The sequence below is a fragment of the Anastrepha ludens genome, chromosome 2 (assembly GCF_028408465.1).
Source record: "Anastrepha ludens isolate Willacy chromosome 2, idAnaLude1.1, whole genome shotgun sequence".
NCBI lineage: Eukaryota > Metazoa > Arthropoda > Insecta > Diptera > Tephritidae > Anastrepha > Anastrepha ludens.
Genome location: NC_071498.1, coordinates 139,494,129 through 139,507,806, shown reverse-complemented (window position 1 = coordinate 139,507,806; position 13,678 = coordinate 139,494,129). Strand labels below are relative to the sequence as shown.

General features: G+C 32.9%; 1 protein-coding gene across 15 annotated transcripts in view; it reads left to right on the top strand.

Annotated features, from left to right (window-relative positions):
• The window catches only part of LOC128855424 (uncharacterized), a 74,338-nt gene continuing 60,660 nt past the window's right edge, over positions 1 to 13,678 (top strand). For 3 of the 15 annotated variants that reach the window (XR_008453718.1, XM_054090319.1, XM_054090313.1), the window contains exon 1: positions 1 to 1,076. The gene's annotated coding sequence lies outside the window, so the exon portion shown is untranslated. The remainder of the gene's footprint in view (positions 1,077 to 13,678) is intronic. The other 12 variants (XM_054090317.1, XM_054090315.1, XM_054090312.1 and 9 more) reach the window with 12 other exon arrangements.

Below are 13,678 nucleotides of genomic sequence, written 5' to 3'. Positions count from 1 at the left end.
AACAATAATATCGCTCAGTTTTCAATTAGTTGTGGAGCGGTTTGGTTCTGGTTGCTCGCTAGTGAAGACGTTTGAAAAAAAAAAAAAAAACAACAGAGAAATAATTCACCCTTTCGATAGAGACATATTCAACTATGCTTTGTTTTTGTTTCTAATATGATATGTAATGGATATATGCATGTAAATATGTGCTACTACGTGTAAATTTGCAAAAGAGCTTGACGAGTTTGAGGCTTTTGTGTTTATCTGTGGTGCGTTAATTATTGGACTTTTACAAATGATGACATCTTAACTGAAATTATTGTGCAGATATGAGTATATAAAATATTGAAATAAAAAAATAGAAAAAAAAACTATTTTGTGAACAATTAAATGCGTAGCTGTAGTTTTCGTGTTGTTGTGCATTGTATGGTTCTGCAGATTACTCTGCGTGCTCGCCAGATTTTCTTTTGCTTGAATTTGTAAAATTCTGCGGCGCACTTACACACAAAAGTGTGAAGCAGCTTAGTCAAGCCTTAGCTATCGCCTTACAAAATTTCATTTCTTGTTGTCTGATCGATACGGGTCTATGCTGCTGGAATATTTCTCATCTGATTAGTTTTCATTTCGATTTTTCTATGCATGCAAAGCGGCTACCACAAGAATCAAGGTTATTATTGTGCCATTGAAAAAACTAATTAGTTACGAAAAAGGAAAAAAGTAGGCAAAGAAAATACAAATAAAAATGCAAATTAAAAATACAAAAAAGCAACACGCGCCCAAATAAAAAGCACGAAGCTCCTCTCATTAATTTGCGTTTTTCATTACATCTGCAGCATACACATACACACATACATGCGCGCCCTAATATTTAGTCTAATGAATAAATTAAAATCGAATAATATTAAACAACAAAATGTTATGCGCTTAATATTATCAAATTTAATTACCAAACAATTAAAAAATATAAATTAATGTCCACAGCATGTTAAAGTGATGCTGAAGCAGTATTAATCGATCAATTAATAAATTTACATACGCACGTACATAAGTTTTTGATGTAACAGTCCCTTAAGTGGTCGCATTAGCAACGCCGTGTAAGTATATTTTATTATTATTTATTAAAACATAGTATAAACTACAATGCTTAGATAATGTCTAAAATGGAGTACAAGCGGCTTAGGACATCGACTCATTCATTCATTGAGCATAAAAAGGGTATTTAAGTTCGAGTGGACCAGAAGTTCTTAGTCCCGTAATTTTAATGATTTGCCAATAAATAAAGGACCTAGCGATCATCTACGCTGTAATGAAATGAAGTGATGTCAGTAGAATGGTGTTTGTTGTAATTTCTACAAGTTTCACATCCTTGAGTTGCTCTCAAACAGCATTCGCTTAGCATCACTGCCACATACTTTGGCGCTTTGTTATCGAGCTGGTTAAAGCATTGAAAATTGTACTGCCTTTATTAATTTCGCGAAATATCTGTGATGTGCTGTGTATTCCTTTCGAAAATGATCTTATTCTTCTTTAACCGTACCTTATCCCATTTCGGGTCGGCTCAAAAGGATGTGATCATATTTGTTAAAACCAACTTCAATTGCTTCGATTAGCAGTACAAATTTTGACTAAACTTTGCATTACTATCACGATATATTTGGATGGGGGGCGTGGCATCGCCCACCACACCCAATAGGAAGAGTAAGGTCAGACCATTATAATGATGATAGTCCTAACCTCCTAGGGTCCCTATAGAACCTCCAGGAAAAGCTTAAAAATTACGTTTTTTACGACCGTATTTGCTTTTTGTTCTGAAATATCGTTGAAGAGAAATGCATTAAGCAATTGTTAACCCAGTATGCACTTAACTTATGTTTTATAATTCATACTACCATATTTATGAAAATGTTGTATTATCGTTAAAAATATAAGTGGGGCTGGCAATTGTTATTTTTATAAAAATTTTATTTAAAAAAATATTTTTTTTGTACATATTTTAAAACAAAAAAGCGCTGCAGGCGAAAATATTAGTAAAAATATATATTTAAAATTAAAAAGCACCATTTTATAAAAATATTTTTTTTTTGATTTTTATTCCAAATTTTAATTTTTTCCTAAATATGGTTCTATCGCGATTTTTTAGTCTAAATTTTCACTATTTTTGAAAATAATGGTTTATCGATTCATTGTGCGATTTTGTATTCCAAATTTTCTCTTTTTATGAAAATATTGTTTTATCGCGATTTTTTAGTCCAAATTTTCACTTTCTTTGAAAATAATGATTCGTCGATTCACCGCGCGATTTGTATTCCAAATTTTCAGTTTTTATGAAAACATAATTTTATTGCGATTTTTTAGTCTAAATTTTCTCTATTTTTGAAAATAATGATTTATCGATTTTTTAGCCTAATTTTTCACATTTTATGAAATTATTATTTTATAGCGATTTTTAAGCCTAAATTTTCACTATTTTCGCAATTTTTTATACCAAATTTTTAATTTTTTTTTAGTCCAAATTTTCACTTTTTATGAAAATATAGTTTTATCCCGATTTTTTAGTCTAAATTTACACTATTTTTGAAAATAATGATTTATCGATTTTTTAGTCTAAATTTTCACTTTTTATGAAATTATTATTTTATCGCGATTTTTTAGTCCAAATTTTCACTTTTTTTTTGAAAATAATGATTTATCGATTCATCGCGCAATTTTTTATACCAAATTTTTAATCTATATGAAAATATTGTTTTATCGCGATTTTTTAGTTAAAATTTTCACTTTTTTTTGAGAATAATGATTTATCGATTCATCGCGTGATTTTTTATTCGAAATTTTCACTTTTTATGAAAATATTATTTTATCGCAATTTTTTGGTCTAAATTTTCACTATTTTTGAAAATAATGATTTATCGAAGGCCAATTTTTTCTTCCAAATTTTCATTTTTTATGAATATTTTATTTTATTGCGATTTTTCAGTCTAAATTTTTACTATTTTTAAAAATAATGATTTATCGATTCATCGCGTGATTTTTTATTCGAAATTTTCACTTTTTATGAAAATATTATTTTATCGCGATTTTTTGGTCTAAATTTTCACTATTTTTGAAAATAATGATTTATCGAAGGCCAATTTTTTCTTCCAAATTTTCATTTTTTATGAATATTTTATTTTATTGCGATTTTTTAGTCTAAATTTTTACTATTTTTGAAAATAATGATTTATCGATTCATTGCGTAAATTTTTATTCGAAATTTTCACTTTTTATGAAAATATTATTTTATCGCGATTTTTTGGTCTAAATTTTCACTATTTTTGAAAATAATGATTTATCGAAGGCCAATTTTTTCTTCCAAATTTTCATTTTTTATGAATATTTTATTTTATTGCGATTTTTCAGTCTAAATTTTTACTATTTTTGAAAATAATGATTTATCGATTCATTGCGTAAATTTTTATTCGAAATTTTCACTTTTTATGAAAATATTATTTTATCGCGATTTTTTGGTCTAAATTTTCACTATTTTTGAAAATAATGATTTATCGAAGGCCAATTTTTTCTTCCAAATTTTCATTTTTTATGAATATTTTATTTTATTGCGATTTTTCAGTCTAAATTTTTACTATTTTTAAAAATAATGATTTATCGATTCATCGCGTGATTTTTTATTCGAAATTTTCACTTTTGATTTTTATAATTTTATCGCGATTTTTTGTCCACATTTTGACTATTTTTAAAAGAAATGATTTATCGAAGGCCACTTTTTTCTTCCAAATTTTCGTTTTTTTGAAAATATTATTTTATCACGATTTTTTTGTCTAAATGTTTACTATTTTTGAAAATAATGATTTATTGATTCATTGCGTAATTTTTTATTCGAAATTTTCACTTTTTATGAAAATATTATTTTATCGCGATTTTTTGGTCTAAATTTTCACTATTTTTGAAAATAATGATTTATCGAAGGCCAATTTTTTCTTCCAAATTTTCATTTTTTATGAATATTTTATTTTATTGCGATTTTTCAGTCTAAATTTTTACTATTTTTAAAAATAATGATTTATCGATTCATCGCGTGATTTTTTATTCGAAATTTTCACTTTTGATTTTTATAATTTTATCGCGATTTTTTGTCCACATTTTGACTATTTTTAAAAGAAATGATTTATCGAAGGCCACTTTTTTCTTCCAAATTTTCGTTTTTTTGAAAATATTATTTTATCACGATTTTTTTGTCTAAATGTTTACTATTTTTGAAAATAATGATTTATCGATTCATTGCGTAAATTTTTATTCGAAATTTTCACTTTTTATGAAAATATTATTTTATCGCGATTTTTTGGTCTAAATTTTCACTATTTTAGAAAATAATGATTTATCGATTCACCGCGCGATTTGTATTCCAAATTTTCACATTTTTATGAAAATATTATTTTATTGCGATTTTTTAGTCTACATTTTTACTGTTTTTGAAAATAATGATTTATCGATTCATCGCGAGATTTTTTATTCCAAATTTTAATTTTTTTTTGAAATATTGTTTTATCGCGATTTTCTAGTCTAAATTTTTACTATTTTTGAAAATAATGATTTATCGATTCATCGCGTGATTTTTTATTCGAAATTTTCACTTTTTATGAAAATAATATATAATTTTACCGCGATTTTTTAGTCTAAATTTTCACTATTTTTGAAAATAATGATTAATCGATTCATCGCGTGATTTTTTATTCCAAATTTTAACTTTTTATAAAAATATTGTTTTATCCTAATTTTTTAGTCCAAATTTTCACTTTTTATGAAAATAATGATTTATCGAAGGCCGAAGGTTAATTTAACTCTTTTAAAAACTACAAAGTTTTATCGAACCTCATTGTTGGTTGACTGAGTTTTTTTCGGTTTCGCATTATATTTTCACGATCGTTCCTTTGACAGTTCGTCTCGCACATTTATTTTGCAAGGCATTACAAACGTTTAGAAGAACATTTGTAATAATAGAATTTTAATAAAATTCGTAGTATTTTTGAGTAAAAATAGCTTTTGGGCAAATATTGAATTAATAAAGAGTGTTTATAAGTGAATATTGTTACTTTCCTGTGTTTGTATTTAAGTAAAATAAGGGTCTAAAATAGGGCATTTTTTCAAGCTTATCCAAAAAAGAAGCATTTTTAACGTTAAATATTGCTATTAATTCTTAATGATAATTAATGAAAAGTACTACGAATCAAAAGGCTGATATAGTGAATACATTTGTGTGTTATAATTTTCAAATTTGATCCACGCACTTAGGCATTATAAGCAAATTTTTCTTGGTAGCAATGGAAAGCCAACCTCAAATAATATTTTCTTTTATTTAAGTCTATGCTTACATTGACCTTACAGGCCAGTTATATGCACAAGTGTGCTTAATACTATTTCTTGCGTGCTATTATAAAAATTTGTTATGCGGAGTGGTTATTATGAAGAGTGAGCCTTAAATCTAGAATGGAAGATATTTTGTCATAGCAAAATTTAGTTCAAGTAGATATTTACTAAATATTTAACTCAGTAAGTGCCCATGTAATGCGTGGCAAGTCGTAGTACAGTGGAATAGCGATAAGTCGTACCACTTTAATTCGAAAATCTCAAATCTTTTTACTGTTGGTCCCTCAGAAAAATCTAATTAATTCGCAAAATTTCCATGCATTGTTGTACCCCTGTTAAATCGGTTTTTTTTTGTTTTTTTGACAATATATTCAGTTATCTAACTTGTTTTTTTTATTTTTATTTTTTTAATTTTTTATTTTTTAATCTGTTTTTTTATTGCAATCTGTTTTCCAACACTCAGCAATATTTGTAATTGAAACTAAGACATTTTATTAGACTTGCATGAAAAAGCTCCCAGTGGTGCAATCTTTCGTAACATTTTTGTTTATTAACATAAAAAGTCCATGAACAAACGTGAATTTGAAGTCAGTATAATTCGAATTTTATTTTTGTCCAACTATTTTCCGAATTATCGATGACTCATTTTATATCTTCCTCCTCTGCAGTCTGTTAAAGAAGATAGGATTTAGAGTTATATCCGTAATTAAAGGGTTTGTTTGTGATTGAAGTCTTTTATTGTGAGATGTGGCAAGCCTTTTTTATTTCTTTACATATGTACGTCCAGCAGCGCCAAAAATGCGCTGCCAGAAAACTGTTTTTAGAAGGCATAACAGGAGAAATAAATATAAAAAAATTTAATACATTGTTTATTAACAATTCCCCTGCATTTCCAGCACAACGGATTTCTGTAGGACCAAGGACATCAATTTCGATAAATCCTTTGTCACAGTATTTCCTTCCAAAGAGGAATGGGATAACGGGCTCATTGTCAAGATAAATGACTTAAACATCTACACAGATGGCTCAAAACTAGACAACCAAGTAGGCGGAGGGGTCTACTCCGACAAACTCGGAGTATGCCAATCATTTCGCTTGCCTGATCATTGCAGTGTATTTCAGGCGAAAGTCACTGCCATAAAAGAGGGACTTAAAGAGATAAAAACGAGAGTATTATCCGCAAATGAAGTCATCATTTACTCGGACAGTCAAGCAGCAATAAAAGCGCTGGAATCAAAAACACACTCGTCAAAAACAGTTCTAGAATGTTTTAAACTACTAGATGACGTATCTAAGTGCTACAAGGTGCACCTTATCTGGGTACCAGGCCACAGAAACATTGCAGGAAATTGTAAGGCGGATGAACTTGCAAGAACCGGTACAACGCTCGGTCTCGAACCGGATAAGGCGCTGATACCCATGCCCATAGCCACTTGTAAATTACTTATAGACAGGGAAACCATCAAAAAGGTAAATACAATCTGGCAAAACCTCAAAACATGCGAACTAAGCAGACAGACATGGCCGAACTGGAACAGCGGTCGATCGAAGATCTTGCTACGATTCAACAGAGAATCTATAAGAAAAATGATAGGTGTTTTAACTGGTCATTGCTTAATAGGCAGCCACGCTAGAAGGTTAGGACTCCCTTACTTCGATTTCTGTAGAAGCTGTCTTAATACAGAAGAAGAGGAAACAGTCAGACACCTTTTATGTGAGTGTGAAAGCCTAGCTATGAGAAGGCTGCGCACTCTCGAGACAGCATTTCTAACCGATGTAGCGGACATAGCCCATCTAAAACTAACGAAGCTCTGCTCGTTTATTAAAGCAACCGGATGGTTTGAAAAGGAACACGTAGAGTAAGGATAAGCTCCAGTGGTATCACAATGGACCTGCTGAAGGTCTAAGTGTGTCTTGCGACAACCACCCTACCTACCTACCTACCTTATTAGTTTTTATAAAAATTTATTTTAATTTTTCTTTACAAAACTTAGTACCTATATAAAAAATCACGCGATCCAAAGTAAAATGAAAAAAAGTTACTCCACGGCTGCATCATTTCTCCTTAAAATGTTGATGGATCTGTAAAAAGTAAAAAAAAAAATCTTGTAAAATAAAGTTGTAGTTATAGTCTGTCGAGCCGGATTTTTGAATTTCGAAAAATTTTGTAATTTGCGGCTTTTTAAAAAAAATTTATGCGTTTTACGTCACAAATGTCATACTTTAACTATGTTTATAAATTTGTTTAATAAAAATATCAAAAGTCCGGACTATAGGGAAAACATCTTCGAATATTTAAACAAAAAAAGCTCATCAAAAATTATTAAAAACTGTATGAGCTATCATGCAGAGCGTACCGGAAAAAGTAGTTTCGAGAAAAACGAGTTTAAACTTTCAAGTGGATTTCGCTCGAGGTCGCGTGGGCAGTTACATTTTCTACCATAACTTTGTATCTATGGGGAAAACTGTAAAGAGAATTCTGGACGTATGTAACCCCTTAATACCGTGATATATTTGGGCATTTGTGATGTAACACTTGGGCTGAAAAGTGCCGGGCTCAACTCATAGATGGCACTAGTTTTATTGTATTCATCTCTTTTTCAGTTAGTACTAACCTTAAAAAGAAAGCTTTTAGAGTTGCATGATATTCTTTTCATTAGTTCGTGAGTTATTGTGCTAAGAGTGACGCTACTTTTGTTATTTTCAAAACAATAAATCAAAAAGAGTTTCGTGTTTTAATTTTACACTGCTTCTTGATGGGAAAAAGTACCTTTCAAGCAAAGCAATGGCTGGAAAAATGTTGTGGGGACTCCGCTCCATCAGAAACAACAATAAAACGATGGTTTGGTGACTTCAGGAAGAGACACCTATATTACGCAAATGAAGCGAATGTTCAAAAGAATCCACAAAATCGTTTTGAATAATGGAAAAGAGAAGTTGCGTGAGTTAACTGATATCGTAAAGATATCAAAAGAGCGTCTTGGCTTTATATTGCATGAACATTTCACTCTGCTTTTGCTTACCGTTTTATTTCATCAAAACAACGCACCGTGTCACAAGTCAATCAAAACAAGAGCAAAACTACATGAATTGAACTACGATTTGCTTCCACATCCACCGCCACATTCGCCAGATTTGACTCCCGGCGATTACTGGCTGTTCGCAAGCCTAATAAAAATGCTCGCCGGTAAGAAATTTTGCTCGAATGAAGAGATTATCGCTGAAACTGAGGGCTATTTTGGGGCAAAAAATAAATCGTTCCACAAAAGTGGTATTGAAATGCGGCGAGCGGCGCTGGTATGATTGCGTTGTTTTTGATGGAAATTATGTTGACGAATAAAGCCTATTTTGAACAAAAAAGTGTTTTCTTTGTTAGGCCCGGCACTTTTCAGCCCATGTGTTATATACCATATAAGTTAGTAATCGTAATGACTAAGACCTTTATGCACCGCGACCAGTTTGATCTATTGTGCGCCCCTAAATACTTAATTTTTATTATTTACATAGTATTACGAGGAATCGAGCAAGCTCATCATCCTTTAGTAGGTACGAGCCCAGGATTCTGTGTTCCCTGCAACCTAATGCTACACAATTGGTGATTAAGTGTTTCCTGGTCTCCTCTTCATCACAGCAGAACCTACATAAACTAGTGCTAGATAGTCCTATTGTATTGATATGTGGCCAGTAAGTGCTGCTTAGAGTAATCTGAGCCCCTTTTTGTCTAAGGTTTGAGCAGATTTTGCTCTGTAAGAATTAAGGTTGAGGAATTTTTTGGAGTGATTAAGGCCGTTTGTGCCATTTCAGGACTCCTTGGCCCCTTTTTTTGGCATACAAGTTATGTACACCTTAATTCGTAATGCGAAGTAAGCTTTGCAGAAATTTTGGAACAAATATTGAAGAGGCTTAATCAAGAGTACCAAAGAAGCAAAATCCATCATTTAAAAACTATGTTCCTATATCTCGAATGATGTTGTTAATGGCAACTTTTTAATTTCTCTGATTTTTTTGTAAAACTTGGTGGACAATATTTTTGAAACGCGCTTAAAGCAATTAGATTAGATTAGATTACCTCGACGCAGTTCCATTGTCAAACTCAAGATCGAGCTGGGTTGGATTGAGCGTATGTGCCTTTCTTCTGGCTGCAGTTGGCCGGCTTAAAGCCAAACGAAATAACATTCTTTTCTAAAACTTAATATTCGATAGCACTTTCAGCTGAATTTCTTTTCTGCATTGATCTATATGAAAATATAATAGTTCGTCATTTTCTTATTTCAACTCTAATTTAATTTATCTCCCTAGCTCACCAATCCCATTAATACATAAAACTTTACTGGTCCGTTGCGATTATCGGCATTCCACTGTAATTGGATTTCATTGTTTTGACATTAAATTGATAGTAAAAGCGTAAAGTTTTGTGCGACACATTTTAGCTTATCTGTTCTAGAATTTCCGGACAGTCAAAACGTTGCTTCTACTCGTGCGAGACTTCAAATTTATAAGCGTACACGAAATGCAACGAAGGATGGCAATGAAGAAGTTGCAGAGCGTGGTATAAATTGAGTTCTGAATTAGAGAGGCCTATTTGACCTTTGAACAAACTAGGGGGTTATACAACTTCAAAAAATTTCTAGCCGCTGCCTAATCACCTACTCTGTCAGAAATGAAATCGATTAACGTAACCAAAGCAAGACTCGGTCTTGTCGAGGCCCTATGCTCCCGAGAGGGGCGAACAAGGAAAAAAAGTCTCTAAAATCCCTCGCATAACTCCACAGAACAGCTTCTATGGCTAACGTAGCATGAAACAAATGGGATATCTATGCCACGTAGACTTCAAGCTGTAATTGCAATTAAAGGATACCCAAAAAAGTATTAAATACCTGAGAATTAAAAAAAAAATCGAAATATGTAAATCGTTGCTCATTTTAACTGTATCGTTTAAGTTGCGGCGTGAATTATTTGTATATTTTTTTTATTTTGCATTGCAATGAAATGAGTGGACACTGTTTTGTATTTAATGTTGAGAAATTAAATAAAACAAAATAAATAAAATATCTGCCTACTCTGTTGCTCCATTTTCACAAAATATTGAGAAATATAGAACACTTTACAAAAAACTCGTACCTGTATCAAAATATAATATAATAAAAATAAAATAAAATTAGAGTAAAATTTCAAACTATATTTCTAATTTGTTGCACTAAATTCAAGTTGTAACAGAATTTATGGCGCAGCCAAGTCAGTACTTCGGATTTGAAAAAGCCGTTTTCGAGAAAAACGCCTGCACGGTACATAATTAACTAAGAGAAGCAGCGTCAAAATTCAAAATATAAATATTTAATAATTTCTTATACTGGCTTGACGGAATACCCGCCGAGTTTTATAGATGCCAGCCTGCGCAATCTGCTTCACTTTTGTGCCCTCTTATTCAAGCTGTTTGGAATAGTGAATACTTCGCAAAAGAGTGGAATGGGGGCATAATTGTTAAGACTGAGCGAAAATAAAAACGACAGCAGATTTGTTCTGATAACTTTGAGTTTATTTATTCGAAATAGTCCCCTCTGGCCTCGATACACTGTTTTGCGTGATCTAAAAGAGTGATTCGAAGATTCGAAAGAGTGTTTTAGGTCATTGACCGGAATCCGGAATGTACATCAGGATGTCGGTGCAAGCCTTTTGGATGACCTCTACGGACGCAAAACGTTTTCCTTTCATAACGAAATACAATTTTCCGAATAGATAGAAGTCACAGGAAGCCATATTAGGCGAATAGGGTGAGTGATTGTTTGTTACAAATAGATTTCTAGTCAAAACATCAGTCACAAGAGTGAATCGATGAGATGGTGCATTATCATGCAATAAGCGCCAGCTTCTTCCTTCGCAGTATTCGGTGCGAATTCGACGAATGCGATACAACAAACTCTTCAAAACGCCAAGATAGAAAATTGCATTGACGATTTGGCCCGTTGGCACGAACTCCTTGTGGACAATTCCCTTGGAATCGTAAAAACAAATGAGCATCGACCTGATTTTTGACTTCTCCAAACATGATTTCCTGGGTGGTGGGTCGTCTGGGGCATTCCTTTGGGCGCTGTGAAGCTTAGCTTCAGATTCATGTTGGAAACACGACGTTTCATCACCAGTTACACTGTTGTAAAGGAAGTTATCGTCTTTTCTCGCCTCTTTAATAAGGTCTTTCGAATGTTGAATTCTGAGTAATTTTCGGTCCTCAGCTAAGTTGTGCGGAATGAAACGTTCACAGACCTTTCGTAAGCCTAAATGATTAGTTAAAATGCGATAAATCGATGTTTTGGAGATATTCGACTCCGATTCCATGAATTTGAACGATGATTTCGGTTAATTTTAGATAAATTTACGAACAATTCCGATGGAGTTTTCGGTGATTACTGATCTTGGGCCCGTATGATCATTGTCATTTATGTCCTCACAACCATCTCGGAAACGTGTAAATCACTCATGAACTCTGACTCGAGATAGACAACCATCGCCATAAACTTTTTTCATCGATCCAAATGTTTTGGTAAACGTTTTAGCGATTTTAAAACAAAATTTGATATTCGCTCTTTATTCAAAACTCATTTTTGTACCAATGACACAAACATACTAACAAATTAGACGCAATAACTTCGCTTCTACTGAACCGAATGTCACCAAGCTTTCATCGGAAGTCAGCTAGGGATCAACTGATTAAAAAGTGGCGCGAGATTTGCATGTGGTATTTGGTTTTATGAAAGGCTTTGGATTTTTGGATTTTATGAAAGCTTTTGACAGCATTAAGTGGGACTCCATTTGGGTGGGTTTGCGACGAAGAAATGTGTCTGATAAAATTACATCTTTAATACGGGCAACATACGAAAATGCTTGCTGCTGCTACATAAAGTGAAATTGTCTGACACCTTTGATATACAAAGCTGCATTCGCCAAGGGTGTATCCTATCACCTGTGCTGTTTTCGCTTGATATTGGTGATGCCTTGAAAGCTGCTCTGTTACCGCATCAAAATTGCGGATCGACATGTGCCATTGTTTGGGTATCTTCAACATTTCGATTAGCATAAGTAAGACGGCGTGTGCTTCCTATCGCACAAAATACTGGAATGAAAGGGTATGGTTGAGTCACTAAAAAAAATGACTTAAAAATTATTTGCCGTTAAACACAAATTTTAACTTTGACTAGCAACTCAACTGCAGCTGTAAATATTTCGGGCGCACCAGTGCAATGTGTTAAGCAATTTACATGTCTTCATGGCGAGGTAGCAGCTTTTAGTGGTAGGGATGAAGATATCAAATCCCGCATTGGTAAAGCTAGAACCGCCTTTGGTATGTTGCGTTCTGTGTGGCACAATAACAACATCATCGTTCACACAAATATGAGAATTTTCAAATCTAACGTAGTATCGGTTCTACTGTCACCTTGCTGTACATAGAGAGTGACCAAATCCATCAGTACGAGCCTTCAGATTGATTGTAAATCGCTGACTGAAGAACATCCTCCGCATTTTTTGGGCCAAAAGAATTTCGAACTCAGATCTACTGAAAAAAGCGTAAATGGAACCAATCGAAAATGCTCACAAAACGCTAAAAATGGAGGAGATCGGTTGGGCACACTCTAGTCAAAAATGATGGATGCATTGCACGAAAGGCATTGGAGTGGAACCTTCTCACACATGTTGGTCGCAAGCCTGGTAGACCAAGGGAAACTTGGGGGCGAACAGTTGAAAGGGACGCTGGAAGCTTTGGAATGAACTGAAGTACCCACATTGCGAAAAATCAATTGAAATACTTTGCGAAAAATCGCACAGCATGGCGCTCCGGTATGGTTGATGCTTTGTGCCCCTCGAGATATTAAGGATTTGAAGATAAAGAATTTCTTCTACCTTAATTCTTTGAGCGCGTAATTTTTAAGGAATAAAATCAATCAACCGTTTAAAAAATAATAATTTAAAAGGTGGAAGTGGTTCATAACCACCAAAGAGGCCATTGTAACACTAATCATTCCCATATCAAGAGTGCAGAGTTTTATTGAGATATCTTCATTTTTGCTGCACTTATCCATTGCAGAGACAGTTGCACCATGACCAGAACGATTCCTATCCCATTGCGCATAACATTTCCTCATTGCCGCCACAAACAGTCGCTATGTGAAAAAAAATATATACAAACATATATTTACAAATCTTAAAATACTGCGCTCGTGTGAAGCGGTATAAAAATAAATTCCATTCAATGCAATATTCATTTCTTAATCGCTCTATAAATGATCGCTTGTGGCATTGACTTAGAAATGCGGAAATTTCGGCACGTTTTGGCAAGCAAATC